General features: G+C 44.0%; 1 long non-coding RNA gene across 1 annotated transcript; it reads left to right on the top strand.

The window, feature by feature from the left end:
* Positions 1 to 16,795: 16,795 nt before the first annotated feature.
* Positions 16,796 to 18,812, top strand: LOC137095727 (uncharacterized). Its single transcript, XR_010908890.1, has 3 exons — positions 16,796 to 16,872; positions 16,970 to 17,030; positions 18,614 to 18,812. It is a non-coding gene; the product is annotated as an uncharacterized lncRNA (long non-coding RNA).
* Positions 18,813 to 19,220: the final 408 nt, after the last annotated feature.

The raw sequence follows: 19,220 nt of genomic DNA, 5'->3' as shown, positions 1-19,220 counted from the left end.
GCTGAGGAGAAAGTCAGGAGAAGAGGTGACTTTTGGTGCACACGCCGGAGTCTTCAGGCACGCCTCCGGACCCAAAGCGGGCCAGGCAAGAGAGCAAGTGCGGCAAGTGTAGTTACTGGGATGTATAGTTCACCTACAATCAAAGAGCATTCTGAACTCCACCAGTGATGGAATTGAACCAAATACAGCACACAGAACTCCCACGACGAACAGAAAATATATATCAATGATTGGTTGGGGGGGGGGGGAGGGGGTGCCAAAATATTGTTTGCTTACCATTGAAAATTACCTAGGGCCGCCTCTGTCCAGGACACCAAGAGAGAGTCGTACACAAGAGGAGGGCTGGCTTTGACTTCTTGTCTTCTCCTTCCTCCAGATATTTCTCACCATGGAATCCCAAGATCTATCCGAGCTCTCTCCCAGTCCTTCTAGGAGATACCATCCTATGATTGACACCTTGAAATGGCATCATGGAGGAGGTGAGTATCTGATTAACTTTGAGATAAGGAAGCTGCTGAATTGTCATAACCGGTTGGGGAACTTTTGGTGTAAATTACTTACTTACTTACTTACTTACTTACTTAGGCGATCCCTCGTTGGATGAGTAAGATGGTCTTCCATCGTGGGTTTCCTTGTGGGTCCGTATGTGGCTGTGGGGCCCTATTCTTGCTCTGCATCTTCTTCCGCAGTGAGGGCATTGGTTTCCAGGTGGAAGGTGGTCCTGGTTGGGGTTGGCTTGATGCGCCTTCCTCTTGGCACGTTTCTCTCTTTCACCCTCCATTTGTGCTTCTTCAAATTCTGCAGCACTGCTGGTCACAGCTGACCTCCAGCTGGAGCGCTCAAGGGCCAGGGCTTCCCAATTCTCAGTGTTGTAAGCCGCATCGAATCCTCCGGGAGATGCTAGCGGGGTACAAATAAAGTATAATAATAATAATAATAATAATAATAATAATAATAATCACCCCTATTGGATTCTCGGGGCTGAGAGTGAATTCAAGCCCTGGTCTCCAGAGTCACAGCATGATGCTCACACTGCAATCTGGACCAATTTTAGGGATAGGTATCAGCCGCTTGCAGAGCCCAGGTTTCAATCTATAGCGGATTCACACTCGGTTGGACTTCCTTGTTGCAGATTTTGTCATTTTAAATTCATTTTTAGGGTCCTTGAGCGCATTGATGGGTGACACTTGAAGAAGGGAACACAGCGAAATATAACTGACCACCGGCGAGACATGAAAATGGAGAGAAGGGACAGATTATCGAAGTCATATTGATGCGGTCCAGGCTCCAGTTGGAGAAAGAAAGACATCTCTGTGCCAGGAGAAGGCCTTGCTTACAAATAAAATGGAAGAGACAACTCAGGGTTGCACAGGTGGATTGTCTTCTTATAGAGTCATAGAATCATAGAGTTGGATGAGACCTCATGGGCCATCCAGTCCAACCCCATTCTGCCAAGAAGCAGGGAAATTGCATTCAAAGCGCCCCCAACAGAGCTCAAGTGGCAGTTGAGTTCCCACAGAAGTTGAGGAAGCAAGAAGCCATCTTGTTTCCTCTGCTTCAGGTAAGCCTTGTCTTAGAGTGCATTAGGAATCTGAGTGAGTGTTTAAGATTGGCTGCTCTGAGTGTTTGTTTTGTTTGAGAGGCAAGGCTAAATTCTTTAGCCAGCAGTGATTGACAGTTGCAGTTTGTCCTTTTAGCGAGCCTTAATTCCGAAGCAGAGAGAAGGAATCCAATGGAAAGGTAACGTTCCTGATCTGAATGAGGACTTTTCATCTCCTAGAAACTCACAGTGATAGGAACCGTCGGTCTCCACATTTGTTGGGCTCGAGGGCCAAAGGCCCCCATGAAGGGGGGAAATGCAGACTTTTCTCATTTATTATTATTATTTATTTACAGCTTTTATACTCCGCCCATCTCACCCCGCAGGGGACTCAGGGCGGATTGCAGTGTACACATATATGGCAAACATTCAATGCCAATTTTTGACATACAAACATATACAGACATAGGCAGAGGCTATTTAACTTTTTCTGGCCGCCAGGGGAGCTGTCGCTTTCCTTGTCCATCTGCGACAGTGATGAAGCATTTCCGCATTCCCCACATGCTTCCCCGCTGGAATGCTTTGCTGGAGTCTTTTTTATGGCCTCATAAATCAGTTAATTTAGCCTCCCCACACTTTAAGGTGGTACCTAATTTCCTACTTGACAGATGCAACTGTCTTTCGGGTTGCAAAGGTCGACAACAGACTACACACAATTGGTTGGAAACCCACTCCAACCTGGGCTGGCTTTGAACTCATGACCACAATCCCTGGTGCCTCATCTCTAGGTCCTTCTCTGTTGTTGTTGTTGTTCATTCGTTCAGTCGTCTCCGACTCTTCGAGACCTCATGGACCAGCCTACGCCAGAGCTCCCTGTTGGCCGTTACCACCCCCAGCTCCCTCAAGGTCAGTCCTTCTCTAGGAACATGATTATAGAGTGGTGCTGTAGGACCCAGAGCTTCCTGGAGAGGGGTTCTTGAAGGTAAAATTCATAGTATTGGCCAGCATTTGCATTGTTTTGCTGCAACAAAAGAGCTGTAAGACTTGCATCACTTGATAAATAAATAAATAAATAAATAAATAAATAAATGCAAGTGCTCTCTTGTGGATTAGAGATTGGATGATGCTAGAAAATGAAAAAGGTCTGAATTTAGAAGGTCATGATCTACGTGTGGGCTGGCATGCCTACATGTGGTATGATAGAGAGAAAAAGGGAAAAAACTTTGGAAATCACTTCATCAGAGCATCTTTGCTGAGAGTGTGGACGAAATATAAGAACTATTTTTATAACAAAACGCCACTTTGGGTCTCTCCAATGGAGGCATATCAAAGAAGACTATTAGGCTGGAGAGTGTGGCCAACATATAAGGATATTTTAAAAGAGAACACAGGGGAGATTAAGACTTATGCGCAATTAAAGGAAAAAATACGAATTTGACATGGCTACATTATTTACAAATGAAAGACTACATTAAACAAGATAATAAAATAGGGTTTGCCTGGGAAGGATCAACCTGGGACAAAATTTTGAAAGTAAAGAAAAAAGTTATTTCAGTTATTTACAATATACTCTTAACGTGGCTAACGGAAAGGGAACAAGTGAAACCATGTATGATAAAATGGGCAGAAAATATAAGAAGACCAATTCAATTTAGGGAGTGGGAACAGATGTGGAACAAGAAGTTAAAATACGTATATGCAACAGATCTAAAGGAAAACTGGATAAAAATGTTCCACAGATGGTATACCACTCCTAAGAAATTATCTTTAATAAACAAAAATTCTTCTGACAAATGTTGGAAAGGTTGTCAACAGACAGGAACCTTTTATCACATGTGGTGGACATGCAAAGAAATAGTAAAATATTGGTCTATGATTCATGAAGAGTTACAAAAAATCCTAAAAAGAGTATTTAAGAAAAAACCTGAATACTATCTATTGGGCTTTACAGATTTGGAATTACAACTACAGGAAAATGAGGACAAACGTTTTACTTACATGACGACGGCAGCGAGAATTGCTTTAGCTAAAGTTTGGAAACAGGAAAGTACTCCTACTAAGGAGGAATGGATAGGGAAAATTAGAGAAATAAGGGAGATGGACGAATTGACTTTCTTTTTGAAAAAAAATACCGGAAATCCGATAAAGAAGACGGACTGGACACTTTTTGATGATTACGAGAAAGAAGAAAAAAAGTAAATAAGAGACAATCTAAGGGAAAGCAACAGAAACATTATTAGAGACACAACACCTGAGGAGGAGATGGAAGTCAAACTTTTTTATCTTTTTATTTTTTATAAGGTTTCCTTTTTTATATATATCTTTTTGGATCCTTTTTTTTTTCTTTTCTTCTTTCTTCCCTATCTTTTTTCATATTATTTCCTACTTTGCTATCTTTTTTAATTGTTCCCCCTCTTTCGTTGTATTTGATAAATACCTTAATAAAAAATTATTCAAAAAAAAAAAAGAGCTGTAAGACTGAGAGGTTCCAAAGATGTAGTTTGGCACCATGTGAACTTCACTGGCTCAAGGCGATGGGATCCTGGGAGATGTAGCTTTGCAAGGTGTGTCTTGCAAGGCTGTATCCACTTAGCTTTGCGAGATAATGATGCATCCCTTGCAGGGGAGAAATCCCCCTTTTGTTGCACCCTAGAGCGGGAACAGTATCCTCTAACCATTAATTACACCTTACTTCTTACTTACTTAGGCGATCCCTTGCTGGACGAGTAAGATGGTCTTCCATTATGGGTTTCCCTGTGGGTCCGCATGTGGCTGTGGAGCCCTATTCTTGACCCACATCTTCTCCCGCAGTGAGGGCATTGGTTTCCAGGTGGAAGGTGGTCCCGGTCGGGGTTGGCTTGACACGCCTTCCTCCAGGCACGTTTCACTCTTTCACCCTCCACTTGTGCCTCCTCAAATTCTGCAGCACTGCTGGTCACAGCTGACCTCCAGCTGGGGTGCTCAAGGGCCAGGGCTTCCCAGTTCTCAGTGTTATGCTAGAGTTTTTAAGGTTGGCTTTGAGCCCATCTTTAAATCTCTTTTCCTGTCCACCAACATTCCGTTTTCCGTTCTTAAGTTCAGAGTAGAGCAACTGCTTTGGGAGACGGTGGTTGGGCATCCGGACAACGTGGTCAGTCCAGCGGAGTTGATGGCGGAGGACCATGGCTTCAATGCTGGTGGTCTTTGCTTCTTTTAGCACACTGATATTTCCCCACCTGTCTTCCCAAGAGATTTGCAGGATTTTCCGGAGGCAGCGCTGATGGAATCGTTCCAGGAGTTGCTTGTGACGTCTGTAGACAGTCCACGTCTCGCAGGCATAGAGCAGGGTTGGGAGGACAATAGCTTTATAGACAAGCCCCTTGGTCTCCCTACGGATTAATTACACCACACCTTGGATGAAAGAAGAGTCATTTTTATTTGAATAATAACTGGAGCCAATAAAAGAGATGATACGGGATAGGTTAAAGCACTGAGCTGCTGAGCTTGTTGATCAAAAGGTCGCAGGTTCGATTCTGGAGAGCGGCGTGAGCTTCCGCTGTCAGCCCTAGCTTCTGCCAACCTAGCAGTTCGAAAACATGCAAATGTGAGTAGATCAATAGGTACCACTCCGGCGGGAAGGTAACGGCGCTCCATGCAGTCATGCCACTGGCCACATGACCTTGGAGGTGTCTACGGACAACGCTGGCTCTTCGGCTTAGAAATGGAGATGAGCACCACACCCCAGAGTCAGACATGACTGGACTTAATGTCAGGGGACTAACTTTACCTTTACCTTTAGAAGTCCGAAAGCAAAAAGCCAAATAAGCCGCAACATAAACAGTGTCCAAACATAAGAATAATAACAAAGTTCCAAAAGCTTGCTGTAATAATCCAAATTAGGTTTGGTTGATCAAGAAAAAAAATGGTTCTAGACTCAGTCAGCCATAGCACAGCACCTGAGGAACCAACCTGGACACAGCATATCATTTGAGAACACAGAAGTGCTGGACCACTCTCACAACCACCATGTCAGGCTACACAAAGAAGCCATTGAAATCCACAAGGAGCAGGTGGACAATGTCAACAGAAAGGAGGAAACCATGAAAATGAACAAAATCTGGCTACCGGTATTAAAAAAAACTCTAAAATTACAACAGCAAAAAAACACAAAGGAAACAATCAGGCACATCTAATCACCTCTCAACAAAAGATTGCTCCAGGCACTGCCAGGCTATCAAATGCTAATCAAGGTTTGTCAGTTGAAACATTCACACCTAGCTCCAACAGACAAGAGTTCTTTGCCCCACCCCAGCCATTCCACAGATATATAAACCCATTTTCCTATTTCCAACAGACCTCACTCCCTCTGAGGATGCTTGCCACAGATGCAGGCGAAACGTCAGGAGAGAATGCCTCTAGAATATGGCCATATAGCCCAAAAAAACCTACAACAACCCATTGTATTTGTTCCCGTTTTGGAACTTCAAAATAAGAGATGTGCAATGTGCATAGGAATCTGAACACATTTTTTTAAAAACTATAGTCTGGCTGGGTTGTTGTAAGTTTTTTCGGGCTATATGGCCATGTTCTAGAGGCATTCTCTCCTGATATTTCACCTGCATCTATGGCAAGCATCCTGTGAGGTTGTGAGGTCTGTTGAAAGTAGGAAAATGGGTTTATATATCTGTGGAATGACCAGGGTGGGGCAAAGGAGTCTTGTCTGCTGGAGCTAGGTGGGAATGTTTCAACTGATCACCTCGATTAGATTTGATTGCCTGGTAGTGCCTGGAGCAATCTTTTGTTGAGAGGTGATTAGATGTTCTTGTTTGTGTCCTCTCTGTTGTTGTGCTGTTGTAATTTTAGAGGTTTTTTTAATACTGGTAGCCAGATTGTGTTCATTTTCATGGTTCCCTCCTTTCTGCCGAAATTGTCCACATGCTTGTGGATTTCAATGGCTTCTCTGTGTAGTCTGACATGGTGGTTGTGAGAGTGGTCCAGCATTTCTGTGTTCTCAAATAATATGCTGTGTCCAGGTTGGTTCCTCAGGTGCTCTGCTATAGTCTGGTCCTCCAATTGTCTGAGGGACAGTGAACTGGCCGCCTGTTTAAAAAGTGTGAGGACCCCTGCTCTGGAGGACTGGCCTTGAGTGTGAATGTCAGGAGGATGTCTCACCTGCTTTTCTCTCCACCAAAGGAGACCCAAAGTGTATTGTCGAAGGCTTTCATGGCTGGAATCACTAGGTTCTTGTGGGTTTTCTCGGGCTATATGGCCATGTTCTAGAGGCATTTCTCCTGACGTTTCGCCTGCATCTATGGCAAGCATCCTCAGAGGGAGTGAGGTCTGTTGGAATTAGGACAATGGGTTTATATATCTGTGGAATGACTGGGGTGGGGCAAGGAGCTCTTCCCTGCTGCACTTAGGTGTGAATGTTTAGTTGATCACCTTCATTAGCATTTGAAGGCCTGCCTGAGCCTGGGAAAATCTGTTGCTGGGAGGTGTTAATCTGTGCCTGGTTGTTTCCTCTCTGTTGTTTTGCTGTTATAATTTCAGAGTTTTTTAATACTGGTAGCCAGATTGTGTTCATTTTCATGGTTTCTTCCTTTCTGTTGAAATTGTCCACATGCTTGTGGATTTCAATGGCTTCTCTGTGTAGTCTGACATGGTGGTTGTTGGTGTGGTTCAGCATTTCTGTGTTCTCAAATAACATGTTGTGTCCAGGCTGGTTCCTCAGGTGCTCTGCTATGGCTGAATTCTCTGGCTGAAGGAGTCTGCAGTGCCTTTCATGTTCCTGGATTCTTGTTTGGGCAATGCTGCATTTGATGGTCCCTATGTAGACGTGTCCACAGCTGCATGGTCTACGGTAGACTCCTGCAGAGGTGAGAGGATCCCTCTTGTCCTTTGCTGAACGGAGCATTGGTTGGATTTTCTTGGTGGGTCTGGAGATAGTGTGTATGTTGTGTTTCCTCATCAGCTTCCCTATGCAATCAGTGGTTCCCTTGATGTATGGCAGGAACACTTTTCCTCTGGGTGGATCTTCATCTTTACTCTCGTGGCTTGTTCTTGGTCTTGCAGCTCTCCTGATGTTTGAGGTGGAGTCTCCCTTGGCCTGGAGAGCCCAGTTGAGGTGGTTCAGTTCCTCTTGGAGGAGATGGGCTTCGCAGATTCTTTTTGCACGGTCTGCCAAGGCTTTAATGGGGCTTCTTTTTTGACTTGGGTGATGGTTGGAGTTTTTATGTAGATATCTATCTGTGTGTGTGGGTTTTCTGTAGACGGTGTGACCCAATTGTTGATCTGGTTTGCCATTGAAATCCACAAGCATGTGGACAATTTCAACAGAAAGGAGGAGACCATGAAAATGAACAAAATCTGGCTACCAGTATTAAAAAACTCTAAAATTATAACAGCTAAACACCAGAGAGGAAAAAACCAGGCACAGATTAACACCTCCCAGCAACAGATTTTCCCAGGCTCAGGCAGGCCCTCAAATGCTAATGAAGGTGATCAGCTAAACATTCACACCTAACTGCAGCAGGGAAGAGCTCCACCCCAGCCATTCTACGGAGATATAAACCCACTGTCCTACTTCCAACAGACCTCACTACCTCTGAGGATGCTTGCCATAGATGCAGGCGAAACGTCAGGAGTAATGCCTCTAGAACATGGCTCTATAGCCCGAAAAAACCCACAAGAACATAGACCCAAAGTGGTTGACCCCCTGAAAATGAGACCCAAGTGGGCATGAAGGCCTAATGCACAAGCATTGACCAAAGGACTGTATCATAGAATCATAGAATCCTAGAAACCAAGAGTTGGAAGAGACCTCCTGGGCAATCGTCCAGTCCAACCCCATTCTGCCAAGAAGCAGGGATATTGCATTCAAATCACCCCCGACAGATGGCCATCCAGCTTCTGTTTAAAAGCTTCCAAAGAAGGAGTCTCCACCACACTCCGGGGCAGAGAGTTCCACTGCTGAACGGCTCTCACAGTCAGGAAGTTCTTCCTCATGTTCAGATGGAATCTCCTCTCTTGTAGTTTGAAGCCATTGTTCGTTTGCGTCCTAGTCTCCAGGGAAGCAGAAAACAAGCTTGCTCCCTCCTCCCTGTGGCTTCCTCTCACATATTTATACATGGCTACCCTATCTCCTCTCAGCCTTCTCTTCTTCAGGCTAAACATGCCCAGCTCCTTAAGCCGCTCCTCATAGGGCTTGTTCTCCAGACCCTTGATCTGCTCCCTCTTCCCTATGACTTCCTCTCACATATTTATACATGGCTCTCATCATATCCCCTCTCAGCCTTCTCTTCTTCAGGCTAAACATGCCCAGCTCCTTAAGCCGCTCCTCATAGGGCTTGTTCTCCAGACCCTTGATCTGCTCCCTCTTCCCTATGACTTCCTCTCACATATTTACACATGGCTCTCATCATGTCTCCTCTCAGCCTTCTCTTCTTCAGGCTAAACATGCCCAACTCCTTAAGCCGCTCCTCATAGGGCTTGTTCTCCAGACCCTTGATCCTTTGAGTCGCCCTCCTCTGGACACATTCCAGCTTAGAGTCAATCTCTCTCTTGAATTGTGGTGCCCAGAATTGGACACAATATTCCAGGTAAAGTGGTCTAACCAAAGCGGAATAGAGCATGGGGAGCAGGACTTCCCTGGATCTAGACACATCTAGCACAGCAGGCAACACAGAGGCCCCATGATCTACACCACCAGAGAAAGTCCTGATAATCTGCTTTGAACCGGATTATATTTGTCTACACTGCCATATAATCCAGTTCAAAGCAGGTAATCTGGGCTTTATCTGGCGGGGTAGATCATGGGGCCAGAGAGGGTGAGAGTGTCAGGGTGGATGATGACGACGGTGGTGATGATGATGATGATGATGATGATAGCAGTCAAGAGGGGACCCTTCCCATTAGCCATGTCCCTTGGGGAGCCCCCCCCGGCCCCTCGCTGAGCTCACAAAGGCCGCCCGGCGACGGCCGCAAAGGGATCTCCCCCTCTTTTCCGGGGAGGAAAAGGAAGGAAAGGGAGGGGGAGGGGCCAAAGAGACCCCCCCCCTTGGAAAACACCCGAGAGGAGCCCCGAGTTGAGGAGGAATGGGGGTCCTCCTCGGGGCCAAGAGCGGGTCGCCCTCCACACTCCTGGCAGGTGAAGGAAGGGAGGAAGGAAGAAAGGGAGGGAGGGAAGGAAGGAAAGAAGAAGAGGAAGGGGAGAAAAGAGAAATAAAGAAGGAAGGAGAAAAGGAAGGAAGAAAGAAGGGAGGAAGGGAAGGAAGGAAAGAAGGAAGGAGGGAGAGGAAAGGGAGAAGAAGGAAGGAAGGAAGGAGAGGAAAGGGAGAAGAAAGAAGGAAGGAAGCAGAAAAGAAAGGAAGGAAGGAGAGGAAAGGGAGAAGGAGGAAGGAAGGAAAGAAGGAAGGAAGGAAGAAGGAAGGAGAGGAAAGGGAGAAGGAGGAAGGAAGGAGAGGAAAGGGAGAAGGAGGAAGGAAGGAAAGAAGGAAGGAAGGAAGAAGGAAGGAGAGGAAAGGGAGAAGGAGGAAGGAAGGAGAGGAAAGGGAGAAGGAGGAAAGAAGGATGGAAGGAGAGGAAGGAGAAAAGAAAGGAAGAAAGAAGGTAGGAAGGAGAGGAAAGGGAGAAGGAGGAAAGAAGGATGGAAGGAGAGGAAGGAGAAAAGAAAGAAAGAAGAAGGAAGGAAGGAGAGGAAAGGGAGAAGGAGGAAGGAAGGAAGGAAGGAAGGAAGGAAGGAAGGAAGGAAGGAGAGGAAGGAGAAAAGAAAGGAAGAAAAAGGGAGGAAGGAGAGGAAAGGGAGAAGGAGGAAGGAAGGAAGGAAGGAAGGAAGGAAGGAAGGAAGGAAGGAGAGGAAGGAGAGGAAGGAGAAAAGAAAGGAAGAAAGAGGGAAGGAAGGCAAGGAAAGGGAGAAGGAAGGAAGGAAAGAAGAAGGAAGGAAGGAAGAAAAGGAAGGGAGAAGGAAGGAAGGAAGCCGGGAAGGAAAAAAGGAGAGGAAGGGGAGAAGAAGGAAAGAAGGAAGAAATTCCTAGGGAGGAGGGCGGGAGCGCTCTTTCAATTATATCTCTGCCTGGATGGCTGTCTGTTCAGAGGGCTTGGGTGGTGTCTCCCTCTATGGCAGAAGGGGCGGACTGGATGGCCTTTAGGGATCCCTTTCAAATCTGGGGTTCTATCTGTATATTTCTGAGTCATACCTATGTTTGGATGATCATCTGTTTGGAGGGTTTGGATGGTGTCTTTCTCTATGTCCAAAGGGGTTGGACTGGATGGCCTTTAGGGACCCCTTCCAAATTTTGCATTCTATGTCTATCTATCTATCTATCTATCTATCTATCTATCTATCTATCCTATGCTTGGAGGGAGGGATAATGGGAAGGCTTGGATGGTGTCTTCCTTTATGGCATAAGGGGGTTGGACTCTATGGGTCTATGGATATTTGAAAGGATGTCACATTGCATTTGTGTGAGTTGTAATTTTGCACAATTGTTTGCCTTCCCTGGTAAAGAGTGTGCGGCCCTGATCAAACTAAAACTCCTAGGAGTCCATATCATTGGAATGTCACTTCAAGTGGTGTCAAACTGCATCTATTCTGCAGTCTACACACACCTCCAGATGCATATAGAGGGTCCAGGGTTGATGTTTACATTGTGGTCAAGCCAAAGACAAACTCTGTAGGTATTGCAGTGCCATTCCCCTTTTGCTCCCACATCTGCATCCTAAGGAATCATGGTTGTGGTCTCGTGGTGTGGTGCTAGAGCTCTCTAACCCAAAATCCCACAGAACTCTCCCTAAAACCTCAGGATACCACAGATTGTTTCCATGGAAAAGTTAAAGCGGAATCATAGGGACACATGGAAGATGCAGAAGGCCAACTGCGGCACAATGAGTCAACCCCTCTGCACATATATATCCAGGGCACTCAATACTTGCTTCTATTTCCATGCATTATAGAATCCTCAAGTTGGAAGGGACTCCAAGGGCCATCCAGTCCAACCCCCTTCTGCCAGGCAGGAAGACACCACCCAAGTCCTCCCAATGGATGGCCACTCAGCCTTTGCTGGACAACCTCCAGAGAAGGTTTACCCAGATGATCACTGAATCCTAGAGTTGGAAGAGTCCAAGCTCATCCATGATAAGAGAGTATTAGTTAGATATCTGAATGGATAGGTAGAATCATAGAACCCTAGAAACCCCAAAGGCCATAATATAGATACATGAATCCTAGAGTTGGAAGAGACTCCAAGGGCCATCCAGTCCATCCCCCTTCTGCCAGGCAGGACGGAACCATCCAAGTCCTCCCAATGGATGGCCATCCAGTCTTTACTAAACAACCTCCAGAGAAGGTTTACCCAGATGATCATTGGGTAAGTTGGAAGAATCCTAGAGTTGGAAGAATCCAAGACCATCCATAATGGAGAGCATTAGCTAGATATCTGAATGGATAGGTAGAACAATAGAACCCTAGAAACCTCAAGGGCCATAATATAGATACATGAATGGATGAACAGAATCCTAGAGTTGGAAGAGACTCCAAGGGCCATCCAGTCCAACCCCCTACTGACAGGCAGGAAGGAACCATCCAAGTCCTTTCAATGGATGGCCACCCAACCTTTGCTGAACAACCTCCAGAGAAGGTTTTCTCAGATGATAATTGAATCCTAGAGTTTACTCAGATGATCATTGACTCCTAGAGTTGGACGAATCCAAGCCCATCCATGACGGAGAGCATTAGCTGGATATCTGAATGGATAGATAGAATCATAGAACTCTAGAAACCCCAAGGGCCATAATATAGATACATGAATGGATGGACAGACTCCTAGAGTTGGAGGAAGACATCACCCCAGTCCTCTCAATAGATGGCCACCCAACCTTTGCTGAACAACCTCCAGAGTTTACTCAGATGATCATTGACTCCTAGAGTTGGAAGAATCCAAGCCCATCCATGATGGAGAGCATTAGCTAGATATCTGAATGGATAGATAGAATCATAGAAGACTAGAAACCACAAGGGCCATAATATAGATTCATGAATGGATGGACAGAATCCTAGAGTTGGAGGAGACTCCAAGGGCCATCCAATCCAACTTCCTTCTGCCAGGCAGGAAGACACCACCCCAGTCCTCCCAATGGATGGCCACCCAACCTTTGCTGAACAACCTCCAGAGAAGTTTTACTCAGATGATCATTGACTCCTAGAATTGGAAGAGACTCCAAGCCCATCCCTGATGGAGAGCATTAGCTAGATATCTGAATGGACAGATAGAACCCTAGAACCCCCAAGGGCCATAATATAGATTCATGAATGGATGGACAGAATCCTAGAGTTGGAAGAGACTCCAAGGGCCATCCAGTCCAACCCCCTCCTGTCAAGATCTTATGAAAGCCCTCCCAACTGATAGCCTTTCAAACCCTTACTTGACTTGTTGAGTCACCCTTATCATAGAATCCTAAAGGTAGATGAGATCCTCAAAGGTCATCTAGTCCAAAGGTCTCCTCCCAACAGGTGGCCATCTAGATTCTGCTTAGACTCCTCCAGAGAAGGAAGGAGGCTCCGTCACATCATTTATCCTTGGGTTGAGTAAGGTGGGCCTGGCCATTGCTTGCATCCCCTTACTCTCTGGAAAGTAGAAAGACTTTGGAGATATGTTTGGGAGATCCAGAGGCAGCTTGGAGATGTGAGCCAGATGTTAGGTTGATTGACTTTGCCTCCAAGGGATGCTTTGCTGGGAGTGACGTCCCTTCCCTTCTTCTCCTCATAGCCTTCATCCTGAGTGTTTGCTTCTTCTCGACCGAAGCCGTCTGGAAGCCGACAAATATCACGGTGGACCCACCAAAGCCGATGGAAGGAGGAAGCGTCCGCCTCATCCCGGTCACCTTACCTCCAGTCCCATCGATCTGCCGTTGGTTCCGAGGGGAAAGGAATGAGGATCATACCATCATGATCTATTACTTCTATCCAAGTCCGGGCTCTTGGGAGGCAAAACTATACACGGGGCGAGAGACCATGAGGCCTGACTGCTCCCTTGAGATCACAAACTTAAACATCACTGATCTTGGAAACTATATAGTCCTGATCGATGGGCCTGGAGGAATTCGGACAGGAAGCGTGGAGCTTATCGTCCATTGTAGGCTTCTATCTATTCAATATGACTCTCTAAAACACTTATGTACAATATGTCTATAACAGCTTTTTGTGCAATATGACTCTTTGTCACATTTTTGTACAATATGCCTGTAACTTATTTGTGAAATATGACTGTGTCACGTTTTTGTGCAATATGTCTATAACGGATTTTATGAAATAGGACTTTGTGTCACATTTTTGTACAACATGCCTATAACGTTTTTGTGCAATATGACTCTGTTTGTGCAATATGACTGTGTCACGTTTTTGTACAATATGTCTATAATGGATTTTATGAAATAGGATTTTGTGTCACATTTTTGTACAACATGCCTATAACGTTTTTTGTGCAATACAACTCTGTCACATTTTTGTACAATATGTCTATAACTTGCTTGTTCAATATGACTGTGTCACGTTTTTGTACAATATGTCTATAACGGATTTTATGAAATAGGACTTTGTGTCACATTTTTGTACAACATGCCTATAATGTTTTGTGCAATATGACTCTCTGTTACATTTTGTACAATATGTCTATAACGTTTTTTGTGCAGTATGACTCTGTGTCACATTTTTGTACAATATGTTGTTGTGCAATATGACTCCGTGTCACATTTTTGTACAATATGTCTATAACTTATTTGTGCAATATGACTGTGTCACATTTTTGTACAATATGTCTATAATGGATTTTATGAAATAGGACTTTGTGTCACATTTTTGTACAACATGCCTATAATGTTTTTGTGCAATATGACTCTCTGTCACATTTTTGTACAATATGTCTATAACTTATTTGTGCAATATGACTGTGTCACGTTTTTGTACAATATGTCTGTAACGGATTTTATGAAATATGACTGTGTCACATTTTTGTACAATATGTCGTTGTGCAATATGACTCTGTGTCACATTTTTGTACAATATGTCTATAACTTTTTTGTGCAATATGACTCTGTGTCACATTTTTGTACAATATGTCTATAACATTTGGTAAAATATGACTGCCTATAATGTTAGTACAATAACATTTGGTGCAATATGATTCCCTGTAACATTTGTTTAATATGACCATCAATCACATTTTTGTGCAATACATGTAATAACATTTGTGTGACGTGTGGCTCTCTCTAACATATTTTGTGAAATACATTGACAATTTTGTGCAATAGTTTTTTCTATACATTATAATTGTATTCTCAATTAACTTCTGACATGATAAATAAATAAATAAGTGCAATATGGTGGTCTATAATGCTTTTCATGAAATACAACTATTACCTTTTCATGAAATTTACCTAACATTTTTGTGATATATGACTGTCTTTAACATGTTTGGGCCCTATAACATGACGCTCTATGACAGTTTCCACAACATGACTGCCTATAACATTGTTGTGAGATATGTTTGCAACATTTTTGTACAATATGTGTCTATGATATTGTGTGAAATATGTTTTTGTGAAATATGATTGCCAATACCATTTTTGTGCAATATGTCTATAACAGTTTATGAAATATGATAGTTTATAACATTTTGTGAAACATGACTATCAAAAATATTTTTTGAAATATGTTTATAGCACTTTTGTCTAATAAGTCTATAGAATTTCAGTGAAATATGTTACAACACTTTTGTACAATACGTCTCTAACATTTTTGTGACATACGGTTATCTCTAACGTTGTTGTACAATATGTCTATAATAGTGTTATGCAATATGTCAGTCTGTAAAAAAGTTGGTATAATACAGCTATGACATATTTGTGAAATATGTCTAGAACATTTTGTGCAACATGACTATCTGTAACATGTTTGTGCAATATGTTTCATATTTGTACAATATGCCTGGAACATTTGTGAAACATTACTATCTGTAATGTGTATGTGCAAATTGTCCCTTACATATTTGTACAATATGTTTTGAAGATTTGTGCAATGTGACTATCAGTCACATGTTTTTGCAATATGTCCCTTAGATATTTGTGAAATATGTCTAGAACATTTTGTGCAACATGACTATTGGTAACATGTTTTGCAATATGTCCTTTATATATTTGTACAATATGTTTTGAAGGTTTTATTCAACATGACTATCTGTAACATGTCGTGCAATATCTCTCATATTTGTACAATATGCCTTGAACATTTTGTGCAACATGACTATCTGTAACATGTTTTTGCAATATTCCATTATATATTTGTGAAATATGTCTAGAACATTTTGTGCAACATGACTATCTGTAACATGTTTCTGCAATATGTCCTTTACATATTTGTACAATATGTTTTGAAGATTTTGTGCAACATGACTATCAGTCACATGTTTTTGCAATATGTCCCTTACATATATGTGAAATATGTCTATAACATTTTGTGCAATGTGACTATCTGCAACATGTTGTAAAATATGTCTCATATTTGTACAATATGCCTAGAACATTATGTGCAACATAACTATCTGTAACATGTTGTGAAATATGTCTCATATTTGTACAATATGCCTAGAACATTTGTGCAACATGACTATCTGTAACATGTTTGTGCAATATGTCCTTTACATATTTGTACAATATGTTTTGAAGATTTTGTGCAACGTGACTATCAGTCACATGTTTTTGTAATATGTCCCTTACATATTTGTAAATGTCTCTTAACATTTTGCGCAACAAGACTCTTAACATTTTTGTGCAATAGGACTATCTGTCACATTTTAGCAGCATATGACTGTCCATAACATTGGTGTCCTGTGTTTCAGCAGAATTGTTTTATTTTTGGCAGATCCACCAGACGAGGAGCCCAAAGTGTCTGGTAAGTCCCTTTTGTCTGGCCTGGCATCGCAGGGTTGGTTTTCTTTCAGAGCGGCGATTGTGCCGAGAGAGGACATCATTTTGGGGAGGAGTGTGTGGGGGTGCTTTTCTTTCAAGAGGTTTTGCATTCCAATATTAAGTTTGGGAGTGGTTTCCCCACAAATGTGCAAGTTGGACTTTATGGGCACGATTCCCCAGGAATCTCCCAATCCCATTTCCTTTTGCATGGCATGTATCAGACGTTCTGTTGAGTCACAAGGAAAGATATTGGCCGGACAGCGATGTGCCGAGCTCTGCATTGTGTGCTTTCCTCTTTGCAGCCCGGGGAGTCAACAAAATGACTATTATTGGCGTGGTCTTTGGGAGCCTGAGTGCCGCAGTGGTCCTGGGCGTGCTGGTTTTCGCCATTTACAGTGAGTTACACTCTGGAACAATGAGGAAGTCCCTTGTGGTAGGTCCTATGGCCAAGAAGACAGCTGGCTTTGACTCCTTGTCTTCTCCTTCCTCCAGGTTTTTCTCGCCGAGGATTTCCATCCCTTTCTAGAGCTGCCTCCCTGTCCTCGTAGGAGAGGTAAGCTTACTTACTTATTAGGTGATCCCTTGTTGTCTGAGTAGGATTGTCATCCAGGATCAGTATCCTGGCGGTGGAGCCCTCTTCTTGACCTGCATCTTCTCTTCTTGACCTGCATCTTCTCAGTGAGGGCATTGGTTTCCAGGTGGAAGTTGGTCCTGGTTGGGGTTGGCTTGGCACGCCTTCCTTTCGGCATGTTTCTCTCTTTCACCCTCCATTCGTACCTCTTCAAATTCTACAGCACTGCTGGTCACAGCTGACCTCCAGCTGGAGCGCTCAAGGGCCAGGACTTCCCAGTTCTCAGTGTCTATGCCAGAATTTTTAAGGTTGGCTTTGAGGCCATCTTTAAATCTCTTTTCCTGTCCACCAACATTCCGTTTTCCGTTCTTAAGTTCAGAGTAGAGCAACTGCTTTGGGAGACGGTGGTCAGGCATCCGGACAACGTGGCCGGTCCAGCAGAGTTGATGGTGGAGGACCATCGATTCAATGCTGGTGGTCTTTGCTTCTTCCAGCACACTGACGTTTGTCTGCTTGTCTTCCCAGGAGATTTGCAGGATTTTCCGGAGGCAGCGCTGATGGAATCGTTCCAGGAGTTGCATGTCTGTAGACAGTCCACGTTTCGCAGGCATAGAGCAGGGTTGGGAGGACAATGGCTTTATAGACAAGCCCCCTGGTATCCCTACAGATGTCCCGGTCCTCAAACACTCTCTGCTTCATTTGGGAAAATGCTGCACTTGCAGAGCTCAGGCGGTGTTGTATTTTGGCGTCGATGTTGACTTTGGTGGAGAGGTGGCTGCCAAGGGAGCGGAAATGGTCCACATTTTCTAATGTGACACCATTAAGCTGTATCTCTGGCATTGGAGAGGGATTGGCTGGCGACTGCTGGAACAGCACCTTGGTTTTCTCGATGTTCAGTGACAGGCCGAGCTTCGTGTATGCTTCTGTGAAGGTGTTTAGAGTGGCTTGTAGATCTTCTTCTGTATGTGCACAGACGACCTTGTCATCAGCATACTGGAGTTCTATAACAGATGTTGTTGTGACCTTGGTTTTGGCTTTCAGTCTGCTGAGGTTAAACAGCTTGCCATCTGTCCGATAGATGACTTCCACTCCGGTGGGAAGCTTCCCATCAACAAGGTGAAGTATCATAGCGATGAAGATGGAGAATAGAGTTGGGGCAATAACACATCATTCCTGTTTGACACCCGATTCCACCTTAAATGGGTCACTTTGGGAGCCATTGCTGTCCAAGACTGTTGCCATCATGTCATCATGAGCAGCTCTCATTGTCAGGACTTCTAATGTATAGGTGGAGTCTCTTCCCCTGCTGTTTGAATTCGGGTCTCCATCAGGACCCAGTTCATCCAGTGACTAGTCAAGTCGTTCTCAACCTGCGGGTCCCCAGGTGTTTTGGCCTACAACTCCCAGAAATCCCAGCCAGTTTACCAGCTCTAAGGATTTCTGGGAGTTGAAGGCCAAAACATCTGGGGACGCACAGGTTCAGAACCACTGGACTAGGAGTTTCCCCTTGATCTCTCCTTCCATTGGACTTCCCTATTGCTGATATCGTTTTAATTTATTTTTAGGGTCCTTGAAGATATTGATGGATCACGCCTGAAGAACGGAAGAGAGAAAAATAAAGCCAACCACCATCAAGCCACGAAAATGGAAAAGTCAGATTATTGAAATCATATTGATCTCGTCCAGGTTCCAGTTGGTACCGTTTGAGAAATACGTCTCCCGCTGCACGGATGGACCGTGCAATGACACGGCCTTGCCCACAAATAAAATAACACAAACACTCCAAGATTGCCAAGGTGGATTAAGCTGTTTTATTTGTGTTTCACTTGTAATTTTGGGTTTGTCCCTTGTAAGCCACCCCGAGTCCCTTAGGGGAGATGTTTGGCGGGGTACTATTATTATTATTATTATTGTATTGTCGAAGGCTTTCATGGCTGGAATCACTAGGTTCTTGTGGGTTTTTTCGGGCTATAGAGCCATGTTCTAGAGGCATTTCTCCTGACGTTTGGCCTGCATCTATGGCAAGCATCCTCAGAGGTTGTGAGGTCTGTTGGAAGTAGGAAAAATGGGTTTATATATCTGTGGAATGGCTGGGGTGGGGCAAGGAGCTCTTCCCTGCTGCAGTTAGGTGTGAATGTTTAGCTGATCACCTTCATTAGCATTTGAAGGCCT

This window comes from Anolis sagrei, chromosome Y (genome assembly GCF_037176765.1).
Source record: "Anolis sagrei isolate rAnoSag1 chromosome Y, rAnoSag1.mat, whole genome shotgun sequence".
Taxonomy (NCBI): domain Eukaryota; kingdom Metazoa; phylum Chordata; class Lepidosauria; order Squamata; family Dactyloidae; genus Anolis; species Anolis sagrei.
The sequence above is the reverse complement of the archived record's forward strand: the minus strand, read 5'-3'. Positions and strand labels throughout refer to the sequence as shown.